This window comes from Vulpes vulpes, chromosome 5 (assembly GCF_048418805.1).
Source record: "Vulpes vulpes isolate BD-2025 chromosome 5, VulVul3, whole genome shotgun sequence".
In the NCBI taxonomy this organism is placed as follows: domain Eukaryota; kingdom Metazoa; phylum Chordata; class Mammalia; order Carnivora; family Canidae; genus Vulpes; species Vulpes vulpes.
The window spans coordinates 13,878,790-13,901,149 of NC_132784.1; the positions used below are offsets into that span (position 1 = coordinate 13,878,790).

The 22,360-nt window shown below is 36.9% G+C and overlaps 1 protein-coding gene across 6 annotated transcripts in view; it reads right to left on the minus strand.

Moving 5' to 3' along the window:
• The window catches only part of DPP10 (dipeptidyl peptidase like 10), a 1,540,096-nt gene that overhangs the window by 357,194 nt on the left and 1,160,542 nt on the right, over positions 1 to 22,360 (minus strand). The gene's annotated exons all lie outside the window — the stretch shown is intronic.

The following is a 22,360-nucleotide window of genomic DNA, read 5'->3' on the forward strand; positions in this document are numbered from 1 at the left end:
ATTGACAAAGACCTATAAAATCCATTTAGATGAAAAGGAGTCACAATGTTACTGTTAACCTTTTTTTTTTTTTTTTTTTAGTGTTAAAGAATATCATTTCCCTCTGCTACATGGATTGATAAAAATAGTATGCTTGTGTTTTATGTGTGTGTGTTTCATGATGTTTCACATTAGTTTCATATCCCTCAATTGCTAAACAAAAAAAGAAGAGAACCTGGCCATAGACCTGGTAACATTTTAGATATTAGAACTGTCTAGCCCTGATCTCTTAGTCATTTAGCTACAGCGAAATAGCAAACATTATTTTGTGAAGAAGCAATTAATTTCACCAGGGAGCAGATCTACTCATTAGACATTTTTATTTTCTTAGATCAAACCACCTTCTGATCTCTAACTGCAAGTCCAAGTTTATTCATTCATTTCCTTTACTTTCTATGTGGAAATTTTTCTTTAAGTATTTGAAAATGAATATCACACAGCCTTGTATCTCTCTGGGTTTTTTTTTATTATTATTATTACTATTTTTAAATCTCTCCAAACCTTTATTGGTTTCTTCAGCTCTTTGTCATATATAGTTACTTTATCCTTCTAAGTAAACATTTCCTTGAACGTAGGCGAGGTTCATTATATATGTATTTTGAAAATGAAAACAAGAACTGAACACAGAACTACAAGCATGACTTGTTCAACAGAGTGTGGGTGATCATAGTCATTCAAGGTTCTTACAGGACTGCTAATAAAAACCTGCCCCGTTACCTTCCTTCCACTGGTAATGACCTCAACCTAATCGTTTGCTTCTGAGGGGTAGGTTATGTTTCTATATATATTACAACAAAGTGGACCAAGGAAAGGTTCCAGATAAGCTCTGACTCTGGGTAAGTGGACAAATAAGTCAGGTTCTTGCTTAATGTTTATTCTCATTGTAAAATATGCATGAATTTTTTAAAGTTCGCAAAACACTATGGATATTGTGTCAGGGAAGTGTCATTTGGCTTTTATTAATGTACATGTAAAATAAATCTCTCCTATTTTGTGCTTTGCTTACATGCCAGGCAGCACAGGCAGCATGGAAAAGCATTTTTGGACATTATGTGATGCATTTTTAAGCCTCATTGTTACTGTACTTTATGATCACATCTCACCTTATCATTTATTTTTCCCAAACATTCAATTTATGCTAGCTTGTTGAATTTTATGTATGCTTGTAAAACTTAATGTTTTTTTTTTTTTCAAATAAGGCAAGGGGTATATTAATAAAAACAATTCACTTTATTTTACTCTTTTTTAAAGACTTTATTTATTTGTTCATAAGAGACAGAGAGAGAGAGAGAGGCAGAGACATAGGCAGAGGGAGAAGCAGGCTCCCTACAGAGAGCCCCATGCGAGACTCGATCTCAGGACCCCAGGATCACGACCTGAGCCAAAGGCAGATGCTCAACCACTGAGCCACCCAAATGCCCCTAAAATTCATTTTAAATAGAATCATAAAAAATACAATCATAGATTATATTTAAATAAAAGCAAATAAGAAAAGCATATGCATGTGTAAAATGTTTATTTTTTAATTTAATATTTCAAAAATAGTACAAGGAGTTTGAAAGCAACTTTATATGTATAAAGCAAAAAAAGTCCTTTATTCACTACAATTTTATTCACAAAAATAACCGCAGTTAAACTTTAACATGTACCATTTGTTTCTTTTAAATGCATCTTTCTTTTCTTCCTTCTTTGCACTCATCCCCATCCTGCCTTTCCTGTTATTTCTTCTACCTATCTGTAGATCAATCCTCTATCTTTCAGAAGGAAAACAAACAAAAAAACCGACTAGATGGACTTTTTATTTTGTCATATACATGTTTTTCATTTTCTAAAAGCTGAATAATATCCTATTATAAGGAACTACTTGATTTTTTTTTTTAAAAAGTTTTCATTTATTTGTGAGAGAGAAACAGAGATAGCAAGAGAGAGGACAAACAGGGAGGAGAGAGAGAAGCAGGCTCTCAGCTCAGAAGGGAGCCCTAGGGGATCCCTGGGTGGCTCAGTGGTTTGGTGCCTACCTTTGGCCTGGTGTGTGATCCCGGATTCCCAGGATCGAGTCCCACATCAGGCTCCCTGCATGGAGCCTGCTTCTCCCTCTGCCTGTGTCTCTGCCTCTCTCTCTCTCTCTCTCTCTCTCTCTCCCTCTGTGTGTGTGTGTGTGTGTGTGTGTGTCTCATGAATAAATAAATAAAATCTTTAAAAAAAATAAGGGAGCCCTACACAGGGCCTGATCGCAAGACTTTGGGATCATGACATGAACCCAACCAAGGTAGATGCTTAACAGACTGAGCTACCCAGGCCCTCCTATCATCTCAACTTCCACAATTTGTATGGATAAGAAGGTTCCATTCCCTCCCTTGCTTACTGCTTAGTCTAGTTAAAGTCCCACAGAAAAAGATGTGGACTGCAGCAAAATAATGGTGACAAATAATCTCTGGTGATAAAATAATATCCTCCCTTCTTCAATGTGATCCCTCTCTTTCCAACACTTAAGGAAGAACAAAACTAACACTAATGGAGGACAGAGAATCTTTATTTTAGTTTTAGTGTTTTAGTGTTTAGGGTTTTGTGATTTGTAGCAATGTTTTAAGAGGAGGGGGGGAGTAATTTGGAGAAATTATATTTTCCAAAGAAGTTTTAGCAGGGAAAGGAAGATGTTCTTTAATCATAGCCACTATGTTTGCTACTTACTATGAGAAGAATTTGAATTCAATTTCAAAATCACTTCTAATATCAAGAGCTACTTCTAGAATTGTACAACCTATATTCCTCTAATTCTCTTTTCCTGGTGTCACTTTCCATCTCCCAGTTTGGCAAACTCATTACTCCTCTCCTGAAAGCAGTCAATTACATAATGCAATAAATCTCTCAGGGGCCAATACCTCCCAGCAAACTGCAGTTTTTCCTAGAGTCCTTCTTCTATTCGTACCCTGTGCTCTCTTTAGTAGTGAGTCATGGAATTGCTTCTCCACAAAACATTTGTGCATTTTGAAGAGCACCATCTCCATCTCCCACTATTACACTTCTCTTATCAAGTCAGCTGAATATGCACAAATTTTGCCTTTCAGGCATGTTTGGCAAAGGTGACTGCCCATTACAAATAGTCTGTTAGTGTGACTCAACACAATCCCCTTCTACAGACAACTGATTATAACCTATTAGTCACAACCTCAAATTACTTAAATTGGCCTTCAAAATAAATAGTATGGCTTTTGTCTTAGTGACTTATGTTAATGATCCAAGACTCGGGTCTTAATGATTCTATAAATCAGCTACCTCTTTTCAATCATTAAAATACATGTTTTTGGAATCCCCAACATAAAATTTAACTTTTGAAAAAAATTTTTTTTGGTTTCAAATTTTTATTTAAATTATAGATAGTTGGGATGCCTGGGTGGCTCAGGTGTTAAGCATCTGCCCTGGGTTCAGGGCATGGTCCAGAGTCCCAGGATCAAGTCCCACATCCGGTTCCCCTAGAGAAGCCTGCTTCTCTCCCTGCTTATGTCTCTGCCTCTCTCTGTGTGTCTCTCATGAATAAATAAAATCTTTTAAAAAAAATTCTAGTTAGTTAACATATACTGTGATATTGGTTTCAGGAGTAGAATTTACTGATTGTTCACTCACATGTAATATCCAATGCTCATCCTAAAAAAATGTAATTTGTATTGTTTATTTGTATTAAAAAATCCAGTCTCCTAGAAAAAAATAAGATATAAAACTGATGTAAATGAGAAGTTACAAAGTGTCTACAGAGCAGTAATTTGATGAAACAGATTTTAAGGAGAAAAGTAAAAAAAAATTCTTTTTCATTTTGTTTTTAAACTTTATTGAGGAATAATTGACAAATGTGAGTGTACATATTTAAAGTGTACTACAGGATGATTTGATATACATTATGGAGTGATTACCAAGAACAAGATAATTAGCACATTCATCTCCTTAACCCTTTTTGTGTGCATGTGGTGAGAATGCTAAAGATCTCTTCTCAGTAACCTCCAAGTATGTGGTGCTGTATCATCAACTAGTCTTCATGACACCCATTGGATCCTCAGAAGTTACTTTTCTTATAACTGAATATGTGTATCCTTGGATCAGCTTTATCCCATTTCTCCCTACATTTAGTCTGTTTCCATGAAACTGTTTTTGTTTTGTTTTGTATACTGTATAAAAGTGATACCGTATAATATTCATCTTTCTCTGTTTGGTTTGTTTCATCTAGCATAATGCTCTTTGGTTTCCTGCATGTTGTTAATAATGGCAGTGTTGCAGGAACGAGTTAGGGGCAGATGGGGCTAGGCAGGGAAGGATAAGGGAAAGGCTCAAAGTCAGGCTCCCATAGATCCACGGGCTCCCATAAACCCCAAGGACACCAAAAGGCCTAAAGCCAGGTTCCTACCCATCCCAAGAAAACAGAGATAAGTAAAAAATAGAGGAAAAAAAACTGGCTCCTTAGCTTCTAAATGTTAGGGAGTATCCTCTTTTAATGGCTACTAAGTAATCACAGAAACTCACCAGACCACAAAGAAATGTCTTTAAGGTGTCATCAGTAGTCCCTGCTCAAACCAAGACTGCACAAGAATCTCAAGGCTGTGGGCTCCCTGGCTAGGCTCTCAATAAGAGACTGCCACTCCACGCCCTCAGTGGCACCCTGTTGGGCCTCCCTCAGATCTGAGAGCTTTCTCTGGATCTCTGCTCAATAAACTTCTATTGCTTTACTCACTCTCTTTTGTCTGCAAGATTCATTCTTCGACTCCGTGAGACAAGAATCTCGCTCTCCCGTGTCAGCAGGTTTCCTTCCTTTTTTGTGGCTGGGTAATATTCCACTGCGAGTGTATGTTCAGGGAACTCAAAAACTAAAATTTCTTTGAGGTTCATAAATAGAAAAATGTTGTGTTTCTTTTGTTGATGTGCATGTGTGCCTTAAAGTTTTTTCATACTTCTGATGGTTTTCTGTTAATATCGATACATTTGAGGAAGCATTCATCTCTCCCAGGCTTTTCATACTAGCTTCAGTGTGAAAAAACTTTCACCTGAAGGTGGCTGAGGGCACCAGCTTGGAAGGTGCAGTGTCTTTGGTTCCTGGGACTACACAGCAGCATAGTCTCTATGCAAATTCCTCAGCTGCCAGGTCATCTGTAGCAGAAACTTTGGAGGTCCTGAGGGTGGCAGCAGTGGCTACAGCTACTGAAATCCTTAGATGTGAAAGGGTGTTGGGATTCTCCTGTTCTCCTTTTTTTTTTTTTTTTTTTTTTTTTTGCCCATGACAGGGAGTCCTAGCCATGGGTATACCTCTTGGTGCCTGGTCTGGCAAGCTGGCACTAGAACATAGCAGAGATGGGGTCCTGGGATCAAGTACACACAGAGTTATCACAATGCCTGTGTCTTGGGGGTACAGACACACTTGCTGCAGCAATGGTACTGGTTTCTAAGGTGCATGGGTGTGCAAAGCTCCTGCAGAACAGGGATCTGAGTCTCTAGGATTCACTGCGGTGACTCGGGCAGTGGGTACCAGGGAGGCAGAGCAGTGGCAACAGCCCCTGAGATGATAGGATACAGTGGTGCTTGGGCCCAGAGTAAAGGGTACATTAGCAGTGCAGCCTGGGGATGATGTGTCAAAGTCCTGGCTCTGGCCCAGGGGACAGCTACAAAACAGCAGCAGCAGGCCCCTCATAGTAGCCCACTAAATCCTCATGTCGGGACCCTGGGACCCAGTTCTAGAACAGCAGCAGCTCAGTTTGATAATGGTTGGTCAACACTGTGATGCTAGATCTGAGGGCAGGACTCAGAGCAGCAGAAGCTGCACCCAGAATGGTGGGACAAAGCCATGACGTGGGGACCTGGATCAGGGCACACAAAAGTGCAGCTCTGGTCCTGTACATGGCAAGGCACCCTGACGTCCTGATCCTAGAGAGCTTAGCACCGGGATCCCTGGGGATGGGTCTCACTGCAGCAACAGCTGTAGCCCAGGAAGCTGATGACCAACAAAGACTCTGAGAAGCTTCTTCAGCTGGAATCACTGTTGGTGAAGTCTGTGGGAGTCCTTAAGAGCAAAGGCTGCAAAAGTCCACAGTGATAAGGCTTCCTGGAGTTGTCCTGCTCTCCTTTTCCCCATAGGGTAATGTTGCTCTGAGGGAACGCCTGCTGACATCAAGCTGCTCTGGACTGTGGGGGGCAGAGACAGATAGGATGCTTCTTATGCCTTTCTGTGGGGGTCCTCCTAAGTTCTTAAGGGTTTTTGATGCTGCTTCGTTGTGATCCAGAGCTTTCCCTGAGCTTTTTGTCAGTTTGAAGTTGTTTATTGTTTTTTGTTGTTTTTGGCAACAGGGAGCCTTCGGACCTGCTGGCCTTCCATCTTGCTGTGTCATCTCTATTTTCATTATTTTTTCTGCTTTCTACCAGCAAAGAACTTGCCTCACCCCTACACCCAAAGACAACAATCTATGTTAAAAGTAATATTTTAGAAAACAATAGCATTAAAATTTTATTTTTTTAAAGATTTATTCATTTATTTGAGAGAGAGAGAGAGCCCAACTGAGGGGAGGGCCAGGGGGAAAGGGAGAGAGAAAATCTCCAACAAACTCCCACGAAGGGTGCAGCCCATTGTGGGGCTCGATCTCAGGACCCTGAGATCGTGATCTGAGCTGAAATCAAGAGTCAGCCACCAAGGTGCCCCAGCACTAAATTTTTAAAAACTTTTAAGTTACCAAAGCCCAGGACAGCCCGGGCGGCTTAGCAGTTTAGCGCTGCCTTCAGCCCAGGGCCTGATCCTGGAGACCTAGAATCGAGTCCCACATCAGGCTCCCTGCATGGAGCCTGCTTCTCCCTCTGCCTGTGCCTCTCTCTCTCTCAGTCTCTCTCTCTCTGTCTCTCATGAATAAATAAATAAATAATCTTAAAAAAAAAAAAAGTTACCAAGGCAGGTAGGTATTTCATGATAAAAAATGTTCTATACATTAATATTTTCACAAAAAATGAATGCTAGTCAAATGTAAAATCTGCTACACAAAACTCAAATCTTTACTTTTTTTATTAAGATTTATTTATTTATTTATTTATTTATTTATTTATTTATTTATTTATTTATTTATGAGAGACAGAGAGAGAGACAGACAGAGACAGAGACAGAGACACAGGCAGAGGGAGAAGCAGGCTCCACACAGGGAGCCTGATGTGGGACTCGATCCTGAATATCCAGGATCACACCCTGGGCTAAAGGAGTTGATAAACCACTGAGCCACCCGGGCTGCCCACAAAACTCAAATCTTAAATATAATGATACTATCGTTTCTATAATACTGACAAGTATAATACTTGATTACATCTAGATTAAGGTTTAACCTTACTGGTTGCTGGTTGTTTTGGCCTCTTTATAACGGGATATTTCCTATAGTGATTTTCAAACATTTAACTAACTGTTGTTCTGGCCAGGTTGGCATAAAGTTATCCAGATTCTAACAAAGACTCTGGTATGATTCTAAATCATCAGGTGCTGAAAGCATTTGGTGCCAGAAGGTATTTGATAGCTAGTATTTGACAGCTGTGTTTGGGGAATCTGGCATCCCCAGGAATGCAAATTATAGATCTGTTTTTTAATCAGCTTTTGCCAAAGATAAATGCATATGAGTAAAAATCAAAGCTAAGCAAATATAACAGGTACTATATAAGATCTCCTTGCAGAAGAATATAGTTATAATAAAACAAAACAACTGTAATTTTCAAATATTGTTTTCTAGTTAGTATCAGACAGCAATTCCAATAAGGCACTGCCACTTTGCTGTACAATGCACATTATAATACTTATCTCAGAAATGTCCCTTATATAATTTATGATATCAAAAGTTAATGTTTGCTTAACTAGCCTTGGAGCATACTTTCCCTCAGCCAGTTTTCTCAGCCACTATCCCAGGCAAAGCCATTCTTACCCTCAATTACCAGTTTTTTCCTCTATAGAAACTTCACACAGACAGGGATGGCTATATATACAAACAAGGCATCCATTTAAAAAGTATGGCTTTGCATGCTCGCTTTGGCAGCACATACTAAAAAGGATGACTTTCCTTTGTCATTTGAATTTTTAATTAACATTAAAAAAATCCTATTTCTTATGATGTTTCATCACAATAATAATTTTTGTATATCAATAAGAATATGTACCCTAGAGTTCTCTTTCCAAATAGAATAGACACCCCAGGCACATTTAACTACAGAGCACTCCATATGTAGCTGAATTGACTTGAAAGGCTCTATAAGTATAAAACACTGTTTTAAAAAAATGTAAAATGTATCATTAGTAATTCTTATATTAATTGCATGATGATATGCTAAAATTTGAATAGAGTTAATTAAATGGATTCTTTCATTAAAATTAATTTTACCTGTTTCCTTTTTTGCAGTGTGGCTCCTAGGCAGTTTCTACTTCATATGCTTATATATGTAGCTCTTATTATATTTCAATTGGATAGCAAGAGAGAGTTGGATAGTTCTCCAGAGAGAGAGCTCACCTAGGGTATTCTCAGGACTGAGGTTACACATTGTAAGAGAGTGGCATTTGAAAGAATGTCATTGTCTCGTGTAACACTAAATGATTAATAATTTTGCCCCTTATGAATCTGAGCAAACAATCCTACCACTGAGAAAGTCATAGGACATGAATAAATTTATATACTTTTTATTTAACTCCCTTAATTGAACGAACCCACAATATATGAATAATATCACTGGGAATGATTTACTCTTCTCATTATCAACTCAAGTTTATTTAAGATAAAAAAAAAAAAGAAAAGGTTAGCAATATGAAATGTGATTATTTACTAAAACTTTATCAAGTCATTCTCTAATTCATAGAGACAGAATGAAAGTCATAGAAATGAAGATCTATGGGTAGTAAAACTTTCATCATTTGTGGTTTCAGTCTTCTAACAATTTTTGCTTGTTTGCAGTAAATGATTTTGTCATTTGCTTAGCAGAATGATGCATATTTTTATCACAAAGAAATATGCTGCAGGCACAGTCATGCAGACTTCTTACCTAAACTACAAAGCTAAGGAGACCACCCAAACAGAACTGCTCTCTCAAATACCTCTGGTTGAAATAAATAACTAATACCAAAATGTATTCATTGGGAAGGAAAAAAAAACCTAACTCAAACCCCAGAATTCTATGTTGCCTGTGCTATACATATCAAAATAGCAATTTATAATATTAAGGGAGTTTCCATTCTGCCTCTCACGGTGAATGATCCTTGGGACGACTGATCTCCCCTCAAAGTAACAGAACTCATTTAAAAGCTTTTCACCAACAATTTTCTCCCTCAAATCCATTTGAGTTTGCTAAGGAATCTCCCATAGAGGCTTGCCACAGAGCAGTCACTTCTCATCTGTTCCAGGCATAAAACTCCTGTGAGTTGAAGGTCCTATTTATATTCCCTAATCTACAAAGAGCCTTGGGGTGGGAGGAGGGCTTTCAACTTGTTGGAGATGAAGGGAATTTTGAAATAGAAAGCAGGCCCTGAACTTGGCATCCTTACATTTTAACAGGCATGAAAAAAAGAAGTGATGACTGTATTTTAGTCTCTCATGGAATCCCCTCATATATTTTTCACTATTTGCCCGAGTCTAATTGATTCAAATTAATATAAATAAATTGATGTTGCTGAGATCATTTTCAGGTTTGACATTCTATGAATGTATACAGGTATAAAGTTCTTAATGATAAGAACATGTTAAAGATTCAATAAATAATCAATGAATTAAATGTGAATGAGGAAGAAAGCAGGGGAAATAAGGAACAAATTTAGGTAGGACCACTATATTACAGACTAAAACTATGATTCCTTCATCCTTGATAAGCCAAAGTTCTAAGATGTCTGATCAACATGATATCTATGATATCTTGTGTCATAGAGGAGAAGGTCCAACTTTGTGTTAATTAACCTGTTGGACAGAGACCAAGCAATACAGGCTTTTAGCCCCGTGTCTTATACTACCTCTGGTGAAAACACTTTTTCACCCTGTTCACATAGTTTGGTTATGTAGATGTCCTACAAAGTAACTGCCCAAATTATATCAATTCAGGTCAAACATGAAGAGGTATAACATCTCTAAAGCATCATGTCTGGCTTTTGGCACACTTCTCCAACATGTCCTGGCTCTACACAATCCCTTTTCAGATCTTTCTGTGAAGGATGAGTTGCAAATCACATGTGTCCTATGTCACAGCAATAAGTGGCAATCACAGATATCCAGCTACTTGGGCAGTTCACTCATTGGCCTCACCCCACTCCCTTTTACTGATGACTTTATCAAGCTCAGATTCAGTTGCTGGAACAATACACAAAAAAAAAATTCGCCTTAGGGACAAGTCTCTTCCAGGACACATCCTAGTTTTTCATGTGAAATAGACTCCTAGTGGTATATTCTCACCAACTAGCCAGATAATTCTATATCCTATGATTATTAAGTGAAAGATTTTATATACAACTTATACATATGTAGGAACCCAAAAAATTCCCAAGGAAAGAGTCAAGTTATGGTACTGGTTCTAAGTGTCACTGAAACTCTGGACAAGTCATTTAAGCCTTCTGACTTTCCATTACTTGCCTGACACTATCAGTGAGTTAAAGTAGATGTCTTACAAGGTAACTGCCATCCCCTAAATTATATCAATTGAGGTGAAGAGGTATAACATCTCTAAAACAACACAGTTGGCTTTTGGCATACTTCTCATACTTCTCACATAATGTTGGCTCTTCACAACACTTTTCCAGATCTTTCTGTGAAGGATGAGCTGCAGAGCTCATTGGTCAGAGCATTAGGCATTTATCGGGCTTAAATAGTGCCTTAATAAGCAAGCAATCATCCATGATTCACTCTCTCCTTGTCTTTGCATTTCTATTTCAGCTCTATTCTGTGATATCTGTATCAATGGATTCTTTTTGGCTCAGTCATATATATTCTGTCTCTCCTGCATACATGCTTGTGTAAACCAGTAACCAGGCACATATGAAGGGGAAAATAGAAATTTCTTAGGCCTTGAGTCTAGATCAACTAACATTACTATTGCTGAGGTGATACATTGAGGTCCAAATGTATAGCTTCTAAAGAACTCCATGGGGAGAATTCATGACTGGTAGGATAGGATTTGGGTTTACTATCAGCCCAAAATATTCTGGAAAAACAAAATCTCACCTTTACCTCTAATAACTTACATTTGACATTTTACATAAAGTATGTGAACCTGAGTCAAGAATACTTTGATGTCACATTCTTTATATCTCAGTTATCAACGATATAATTCATCTACGAGTATATACAATTATACGAGAAAAGTTCCAGAACCCCAAGAGGAGAAGATTCAACCCATTTATACATTATTAATACACTACTTAAATAAGTAGTGCCCTATTTCTCATTTTAAATATCACCAGGGGACATTTTAATGGTTTTAGATATTTTTAAAATGTATTTTAGTTCTTTCTTTTCTATAGAATTCAAGCAGCACATACATTTTTTTTTTGAAAAATGGACTCATTTAAGTCATAAAGAACAGAAAAGGATGGCCTATTTTCGAATAAATGTTTGAAAGCTTACTTTAATAATTTGGACACTGTTAGGCAAAACATTAAATCATAAAGCTAGTGGTGGACTTTATCTCTTAATCCCACTCCTAATTTTGGTTACCTCACAGAGCAAACTATATAAACTAAATGCTATAAGCTTGGTCACCCATCTTAAATTAAATAGATTTCATTAGTTTTCTTTTAAGGGAATTTTCTGCTTTATATTCATTCAGTCAGCAAATAAATACTAAACTCTTCTACTGTAATTTCCTAGTACAGCATCAACATGTATTTTGAGCACTGCTCAACTACCGAGGGTACCATTTACATTCACAGTCACTGTAGATTTGTACGTATTATAGCAATTTTCTGGCAGGTGACAGAAAAGCATCATTTTTAAAGAATAGCTGTTGCTGAATTCTACAAATGTACCACTCTCTTAGACAATCAATTCATATATTTTCTCTCTCCTCAAATACACAATAGCTCCTTCCTCTTTTTTACTTTCACCAGATGGCATTGCTTCACAGAGAAAATAGAAGCCATCAGAGGAGTGCTATCTCATTATCCCAGCACCCGATCTATGCACCTGTTTCTATGTGCCCTGCCTTCTCTGTTACTCTGGATCAACTATCAGGCTCTACTCTCTGAAAACGCCCCTCCTTTTGGGACCTAAGTCCTAAACTTTTCACCTCATCAAATGCAAACCTCTGGCAATTATATCTCTCTTTCTTACATCAGCTTTTTCATCTTTACTAGACTATTTTCATTAACATACAGCATGATAAAGTGCATTTTATTTAAAAAAATTAGTCGACCCCACACCTTCCTTTACTCACAGCTACTGTCTCTTATTCTTCTTTACACCAAAATCACTTAAAAGCACTGCTAATTCATGTCCTCCTCACTCCTCCTTCGTATTACTTCTACAAGCTTATACCTTCCCTACTCAGTGGAAACTAGTCTTGTCAGGACAACAATGACTTCAGCAATACTATACCCAATAGTTTAATCTTCAAACTCTTACCTGGCTCATCAGCTGCCTTAATACAGATAATCACTCCCTCCTTGAACCATTAAACTCCCTTTCTTCACTTGGACTCGGGGATAAGATTTTCTTAGCCAGTGGGAAGGCTTAAAAGGCATCTCTGTGCTGAGGAACTGTGCTGAGGAACTGTGATCTTAACTGGCTATTTGGCATTTCTACTTAGATGTCTAATAGGTACTGAAAGCCTAATATGTTGTGAAGGTTGATGTTATGTGTTAACTTGTTGTATGTTAACTCCAATCAATTGAAGAAGGCTGTGAGAGGAAAGACTGAGGTTTTCGATAAAGGAAGAAATTCTGCCTCCAGACTCAAGACTGCAACATCAACTCTTCCCAAAATTTCTAGCCCACTGGCCTGTCCTAAAAATTTTGGATTTGCTAGCCCCGCAAGCCCTTGACACAATTCCTTAAACTCTATCTATCCATCTATCTATCTATCTATCTATCTATCTATCTATCTATCTATCTATCTCCTATAGATTCTGATTCTCTGGAGAACCGTATGACATGTGAAATGAAAAAGTTCCTGATCTTTTCTACATACTTGCTCCTCTGGTATTTTCCATAACTTGGCAAATAATGAACTTTTTCTTTTTCAGTTCAAAGTTTTGCAGATCAAAGTAACCTTTCTTGAATTAGTTGTTTCTCTTGCATGTCATATCTAACTCATCAGGGAATCTTATAAACTCTACCTTCAAGATGAGTTGGACTCTCACTCCTCTTCTTCATGCTACATACTTCATACATACATAATTCACCTGGATTACTAAAGTTGCTTTCTCATATGAACCTTAATTTTCTAAAATATATCTAGTTGAACCTCAAAGCACACATACTGCGTGGAACAAATTAAGCATTTACACTAAGACAAAATGTCCACTACCACAATCACTATTTTGGAGGTACTGGCTAACACAATTGGACTAGAAAAAAATAGAGAAAAATGAAAATGAATGGAATAAAAATATACTGGTGACAAGACTGAATACCTAAAAAGCACAGATAATTCCACTGAAAAATTAACAAATCACAAGAAACACCAAGCACAACACAGAAGAAAGAGTGAGACATAATGAAATTAGAGACATTATGAAGCTGAAAATAACACCCAAAACCAATCAGTGACACATGCTAGCTATGACTGGTATAGCTATAACTGTGATCTCCTTTTCCCTCTGTTTCCTTACATATAAAATGGAGTTATATAGAAAACTATGTCATGGAATTCTTATAAGAATTAAAAGAATTAATGTATCTCTAGCACTGGGAATATTGCTTCAATACAGAAGAGTTGGCTACAATAACTATATTGTTACGATATTATTAATCTTGATGTAAACTGTTGCCAAAACTTATATAAGCCCTTTTCCAAACTGCAAATTGTTTCCCAAACCCCTTTAAATTGTACTTCTCTCTGAATGCCACAGTAACCATATTCCTTAGAAAGAAGTTGACACCGCTATCTAAGAGTCAGGGAGGTGATATTTTTATATTATTTTGGGAGTCTGTATCTACTGATCTTATCTTTTTCTATTAGGCCCTTGGCAATTTAGAATATACAGTACCGGGATGCCAGGGTGGCTCAATGGTTGAGCGTCTGCCTTTGGCTCAGGTCATGATCCCGGGGTCCTGGGACTAGTCCCACACTGGGTTCCCTGCAGGGAGACTGCTTCTCCATCTGCCTATGTCTCTGCCTCTCTGTCTCTCTCAAGAATAAATCAATAAAATCTTTTTTAAGAAAACCTGCTATCCTTATAAAAAAAGAGTATACAGTACCAAGAAATTAATAATGAAAGACTTGTATCTATGTTGAAGAGCTCTATTTGCACCAAGGAGCACTTAATTCAAACATATGCACTGTCCAATATCCGTTCTTCAGAGGAAAAACTAACACAAACTAACACAAGATTGTATCAATCTTATATGGCAAGTATGAGTGGAAATATCAGAATTTTGTTGCTTATGTATGAGTTACAGAACAAGTCTCTGAAATGTTATAAAATAAGACCTATAGGATGTCACCAGGCAGCAATCACATAGCAAGCGACACAACCTCTTGTGGTAAAGTCTCTTCACTTGATTAGTCCCTCTCACATCTAAATTCTAGAAATCTCATAGATTTCAATCTCCTTGTGTAAATTGCTACTCATGAAACTGGAACACAGCCTTATAATTGCCTATTTATTGGTCTGACTCCCACAAAGCCTTTGAGCTTTCGGTGGGCAGAAATGGTGTCTTATGTTTATCTCTTATAAGACCAGAACTAATAAAATGCTTGCCACATGAAAGGCACACACTAAATTATGACTTAATTAACTGATTAATGGTATTTTGAGTATAAAAATGTCTAAAAAATATTTTCCAAGCTTCTATTCTCTATTCTAAGACTTAAGTTACCAGTTAAGTGCTTGATAACAAGGAAGGGCAAGGACAAAAAAATGATACAGAGTAGTATAGCTCAGGATCTCCAGAATGTACTATCAATTTCCCATCCACTTGTTTTGGCTATTTAGCTATGGTTTCGAGGTTGCTTATCCACCTACATTAGCTACCCATTGAGAAAGCTACCAGTTTAATGCTGATTTGTTTTCTACTTGAAATAAGCTTGAAACCAATATCAGCAAATTATGAGAACAGAGGGGAGAAGACCCTAATTAACCCTTCTCCAAAATCCCTAAGTGCACTCCACTGCACACCAGGGAGCTGGAAAGTGTGGACTGACTTTTGCATTCTATCAACACAGGACCCATCCTGTTACTTCCCTCTGTGACTTGGCAAAGAAAAATGTCTGTTCAACAGCCACTAGAGTGGCCATTCCATGGCAACATATTGTGTAGTATAACCTAGTTGCAAGCGTCAAAATATAATTTCAATTTTGGAAGGATATCTTGTAGTCTAATTAGCTTAATATTCTCAGAAAATAAACACAAATGACTTCAAGTTTACTATTTCTTTTTCAGATTTGTGTCAGGATTCCTTTCAAAGCTGTATGAAAAATTGCAATAATCCTAGAATCAGAATATACAATATATTAAAAACTCATTGTGAATATCCTAAAATATTTTGCTCATTAAAACAAATATGAATGTATATATATTTACATAAAAATATCAGGCATACAGGCAGAGCCGTCAGTTTATTTCTTACTGACATCAGGTCAGGATCCCTACTTTCACATATACATATGCAAACTCCATTTTACGGCACATGCATATATATCATGCAAATGGCAAGTACAAAGACAAGCAGGACCCTCATTTTATGCATTAGCACAAAATTAAGGGAAGGTCATATTTGAGAATTACAGTCAATAGAACTCTTGCTAAAGAAAGGTGCAATTAAGTTTCTGGCCCTGTGCACTTGGCAAGCTTTCATCTATCCAGCTTTTGGCATTGAGCCCTTAATGGACCTTTTAATTAATACAGACTGTGTTACTTTCTAGTTTCATTTTAAACAGAGACTATATACAAAAGGATGAACTTTAGAAGTTAACCCTTTAGAAACAACTATTGGTAGAATGTTAATACACATGAACACAAATGTCAAAGATAGATGCAGATGTGGCTGTTACTGAAAAGGTCTGGCCTCCGATGGGGCCATGGAATTTTCCAACAAACAGAGTTAGGTCTTGAACTGATCATCTAGGGAGGCATCAAAACCCAAAAACCACAAACAATGAAACTGGCCAGGGTACAGCCAGACATACAGTTGCTGAGGCAGAGCAATAATAAACAGAAAGAATATGTAAGGCCAGTTAAAAAGAGAAGAAAGCAAGAGGAGAAATTTGACCAGAATTCAGGCAGCCCAGGGGGCTCAGCGGTTTAGCGCCACCTTCAGCCCAGAGCCTGATCCTGGAGACCCGGGATTGAGTCCTATGTCCGGCTCCCTGCATGGAGCCTGCTTCTCCCTCTGCCTGTGTCTCTGGCTCTGGCTCTGTCTCTCTCTCTCGTGAATAAATAAATAAAATATTAAAAAAAAGAATTAAACACCTCACTTACTAGGCAAATAAAGTAGTAAGGCTTAGATCTACAAACAGATCACAAATCACTGGCATCAGTAAAAGCTCAAGAAGAGAAAAGCGCACAGGAAATTCTAAAATCTGAGATCATGTTGAAGCCTTCTGATGACACAGGAAAGTTTAAAAGTTGACTTTAGCAATAGCTCTTCAAAGAAATCTGTCCCCATCTTAAGGAACATGGCTTATCAGTGGGAATCTGGATATTTTGAGTCAAAAGCTGTGATTTCTTTCCAGTGTGCTTCCTGAACACAGTGTTCTGTTTTAATGTTAACTTGGGAGATAGTGGCTCTGTAGTTTGGTCTTTGATACATGCTTTGCTCAAAGTATTCTAGGAGCTCAGCAATTTTCTTTAAGCCTCTCCCTCCTCTCCACCTCTCTCTCCCTTTCTCTCCTTCTCTTTTGACTTTGCATGAGACATTAAGTGTTCAGAAAGGCAAGGCTAATGTTATATTAATCTCTTTGGCAAATCCTGGCAGAGTGCCAAGCACAAATTTATATATAAGTATTATTTGATGTTAAATATATATTAGTTTCAAAATTTGCTGTAACATGTATGCTGTGGATGTAAAATCTTCTCCGAAGACAACATCTCTGATATGTGTTACAGAGTATACTCAGTATTCATTTAAATGACATTAACTGATCTCCTACTAAGTGTCAGGAATAAATATTAAGTGTTGGATAAAAGATCAATGAGAATGTACCTCCTCCAGGTCAGGTAGAAGCAGCATCTAACAAGAAAGAAGACAACAGAGATCTAGACTCTGCTCTGTCTTGCACTTTTTATATAATCTTGGCAAGTCACTTTATTGAGCTGGGTTTACATGTATTCATTTTGACAATAATAGTTAAATTATTTTTAAAATCTAGGTTTGAAATAAGATTCTGAAATCACTCCACATAGGTAGAGTTTGGGGCAGGGTAATTATATATGTATTTTATTACTCGCTCAGGTAGCACTTGGCATAAACATGGCATGAACTTAGTGCACACTAATGGGAGAGAGAAGCTTAAGGCCCTTCCTCAGAAAAATGTTGTATCCCTAACAACCCTTGGCTACTGAATCGGAAGTATATATCAAATCCCTTAGACTCTGGCCAGTATGTCAAAGACATCTGTTATAACAGAGAAATCTAAGTGGAAAAAAATCACTGGGGGATACAGAATTACCTTCCTCAGACAAAGCCAAATGGTTAAAACACACAATTGGAGAATTAGACTTGATGACTAACATGCTGAAATTCCCCCACCATCCACAACTGCCCTTCTGCTGGAACACAGGATAGCTATCAATGGTTCATTCCCAGAAAAAAAAGGCTTTTACAGTGGCCTGAATATGAGATCTGAAAAACTGTGTTTTGGCTTCCCAATCAGTATTTCATTCATAAAGCAACAGATGTGGTAGCTTTTGCAGTGTCATGATGATAAACAAAAGAAAATCTAGTTAAATTAACCAGTGATTTTTTTCTCCGAATTTTCAGATACATTTATATGTAATCTGGATATGTTGTTCTGATCATAAAAATAACATTTTCTTATTGCAGACAACCTAAAAAATAGAGAAAATAAAAAGAAAGAAATTGAATTTACACAATCCTCACTATGCAGAGATAACTGACTCTCGTACTGCACTGTTGTGGAGGCTCTGCCCCAATCTGCTTTTTTGACCTCCTCTTCACTGTATTTCATGAATTTTACTGACTCAGGGTCTCTGTTTACTTTCTCCTGTGCCTCTCTTTGTGTCTGTTTTCTATATGCTTTACATTTGGACACCATTAGAAAGAAGAGCTGGATAGTTTCAATTATGATTCAACAGAGTAACATTGTGGGGCAGAGCTTGGCGACCAGGTACTTTGTCAACTCCTGGCCAGGCAACCAAAAACAGCCTCTTCCTTCAGTGCCCTTCTCTGGTCCAATTAGCTGTGTTCCAAGTAGGAGGGCTTCATGGAACAAGACTCGATGGCTCATATACAGGGAAACCCTTGGAAAATGGGATGTGGTTGTGCACACACAACATCTCAGAAAAAAAAAAAAGAAAAAAAGAAAGAAAGAAAGAAAAGAAAGAAAGAAAGAAAGAAAGAACAAACGAACATGCAGTAGAATACTTGATGGCATTGGTAATTCAAGGATAATTACTTACAGTATTTATATAAAGGAAGAAACCAATAGTCATGAATATTTTATTGTACCCTGGTACAATGGTGATCCTCTGTTGAGCTGCGCTTAAAAGTACAATGGGAGCACATACTATTTTATCCACATCAAGTGGCCATATATCAGGATTAGAAAATTCATTTTCCCTCCCAGTGAAAGTTAAAGGTTTTGTTTTCCCCAAATAACTTGTTTGTTTAAAAAAATGAGGGGAAAACCTTCTCAGTACAAAAAGTAATAAGGATGAACAATCCCAAGTACTGACAGTCTGTCGAATAGGTCAGAATAGCTTAGTGCTGTGCCAAAGAAAATCCTACTGTAAGTCATCTAGAGTCACCATAAAGGAAACAAAGATCATCACATGCAACTGTATACCAACCCTAGACCAGTAACACTGCAAGTGAAAATGCTATTCAAAGCTCATTGTGAAGAATCAGAACAAATTTAAATGTCAATGGCTCTCCAAATATACACCTGTCTTTACAAAGAGGTTTCTTTTTTGTTCCTCAAAATCTGCCCTTTTTAGTCAAATTGTCTAAAGATGATCTATTTCCCATAAATCAAAAATTTATATTTTAATTAAAGGATAGTGTAAAGTTATCTAAATATTATATCATGATTCTTTTTAATTTCTTCTAATGTCATAATAGACTCTTTATAGTCCTTTGAGCAATGCACATAGCAGCAGCTGTCTCTCAACAGTCAATTACATGTGAACAGAGTAGACAGGAACTTTCCTGTCCTCCCAAACCATTACCAATTCCTGACAACTTCTTGGTTTATGTGCCTTTAGCAATTTAATTAGGAAATTAGAATGAGTTTTTATGTGGGACAAAATGCTGGGGTTGTTTGTTTCTGGTGTGTGTTTTGTTTGTTTGGATGTTTGTTTGTTAGACCAGTTTTGTCTCTAAGCACAGCTCCTTTCATGGTTTATAATAGGTGCTTACATAAACATATGGTCAGACCACGTATCTAAAAAATAACACCATCTGCAATTGCACTATTTTTCCCCAAAAATAAACACTTGATAGATAATTCAGCATCTACTATACGTGAGAACCCATTCGAAGCAGGGAAATTGGGGTTGAAGTTGAGAACCAAAACCATCCAGCCTCGACACAGCTTACTGCCTACATTATCCTGATTTCACTATTCCACTGCCAGCATTCACATGATCTTAAATTCTAGAAAGCTTTTCCAGGAAGATAAGAGTTGAAAGTAACTTGTTATTCCAGGAGCTTCCTGAAAATCTGATCACATCAAATAGTTCAGCACAGTGTACTACCCCTGGTTCTTTTAAAACCTCTCCTCAAAACAACCAAACCAAAACCCTTACCCATCCCTAATCAAGCTATCTCAAGAAAGAATTCTTTAAAGCACATTCTAAAACTTTGAAAGATATCCAAATTTTGTTCTCCTCCCTCCGAGACTCCACTATGACTCTATCAAAATAATATGCTCCTTTACCACAGGGAGAAACAACCACCATTTCTTGTTATTTGAGTTTTGAGGAGCCATCATGTGACAAGGAACAGAGTGTGACAAGGAACAGAGTGAAATGAGTTGTTTCATACAGATTTCTTTTTTTTTAAGTAAAATACACTTTGAAATTTAAACCATGTAAATATTTTACAAATTAAAACAAATATAATTAAATTAAAAAAGGAAAATAAAATGGAAGACAAATTTCACCTAATTGTGTATCAAAGTGTTAATGTAACCACTGATATAAAAGAATTATTTTAAGTGACTTCTGCAAGTTCATTCACTGAGCTTATTTGCATTCTTACATTTTAAGGTCAAGACAAACTTCAAAGAAATACTCTATTTCACTCATAGATTGTTTTTTTTTTTTAATTTTTTTTTTTTTATTTATGATAGTCACACACAGAGAAAGAGAGAGGCAGAGACATAGGCAGAGGGAGAAGCAGGCTCCATGCACCGGGAGCCCGACGTGGGACTCGATCCCGGGTCCCCAGGATCGCGCCCTGGGCCAAAGGCAGGCGCCAAACCGCTGCACCACCCAGGGATCCCTCACTCATAGATTGTTATTAATAATACCATACTATAATTTTGAAGCTAGCATAACTATCATGGAATTAAAAAAATGTTTAAATATGTTAATGTGGTAGGAACCAAAGTTTTCAGTGTAAAACAAAAGAGATACAAATACAAAATAGACTTGAGAAGAACCCTAAGTTTAAGCATTAAAATTACTTTATGAGTTTTTAAAATTATACACATAAAGGTATATCCCTAAATCTTGTTTTTCTTTTTTAAATATTATTCTGTACTCTTTATTAAAAAAAAAAAATCCAGGATTTTGGAGAAAGGTAATTTCTTGTGAGCCTGGAGCTGTGACTGATAGTAAGACATCAAATGTCCAGAAAAAGAGGGAAAAAGCAAGAGAGATAGATACAGAGGCAGAGAGAGACAGAGACTCATTTGCTATCACTCTAACCACTTAATAATAATAATGTTATCTGGCTTTTAAAAAAATGTATTTATTGTCTTCTGTTAAGAAAAGGCTAAGTTTTACAAAATGATGGGTGATAAATACAAAACAAATAACCAAATTATGAAAACAATCACCATTTTGTAAATGCCAAGTTAAAAATCAACTTGTGTAAAGGTTGTAAGTATATGCTAAAAACCTTGGGTATAAAAGGTGATTGAAGGACAGCTTGGTGCTAAAGTAAACTAGCACATCAGAAATCTCTTGCTAATAATAGCAAAGATATAATTTTGCAACGGGAGTACAGTGGCTATTTCCTTAACCAGATTACCAAACTTAGCATCCTTAATAAATGAACCACCTGACAAACTGTGCTTTTGATGTGATGCAATATGAAGTAAATAGCCTCTGAGTTATTCTTGCCAAGACCAAGAATAATTTAGCAATAATTAAGCCCTTAAACCCAACTTCCAAGTATTTGGTATTTTAGGGGATATGTGAACAAAGCAAACAACACAAAATGAGAATAAATCAAATCTATAATGGGGGCCTTCTCCGGCGAAGGCCCTGGTTATGATAAAAAACAATAACAAAAATCTTAGGAAATATAAATAAATGGACAGATAGTAGATAGATAAATGGACAGGGAAGACTTATTGATTTAAAGGAAATAGAAAAACATAAACACAATATGTGAAGTTGAATACAGGCGCATGCAGAAGTATTTAATAATAATATACTATGATGTATCCAAGTTCAATTCACATATATAATTAACTAAAAGAAACATAGTGCATATATAGAACAAGCAAATAGGGCAAAATATGATCAATTTTTAAAGTTGACAATAGATGTATTGCTTCCTATACTTCTTTCAATTTTCAGTATGCTTGAACATTTCATAATACAATGTTGAGGGAAAAAAATGTTAAATTTGAATTTATCCTAAGTATTCTTTAGTATTCTTAGTATTCTATTCTTTAGTAAAGTATTCAGCTTTATCATGACCTGAAATAAATCTGTTTGTCTATTTAAAAAAGCCAACATTTGTAATATTATCCCTATGAAAAAACAATACCAACTGACACAAGTT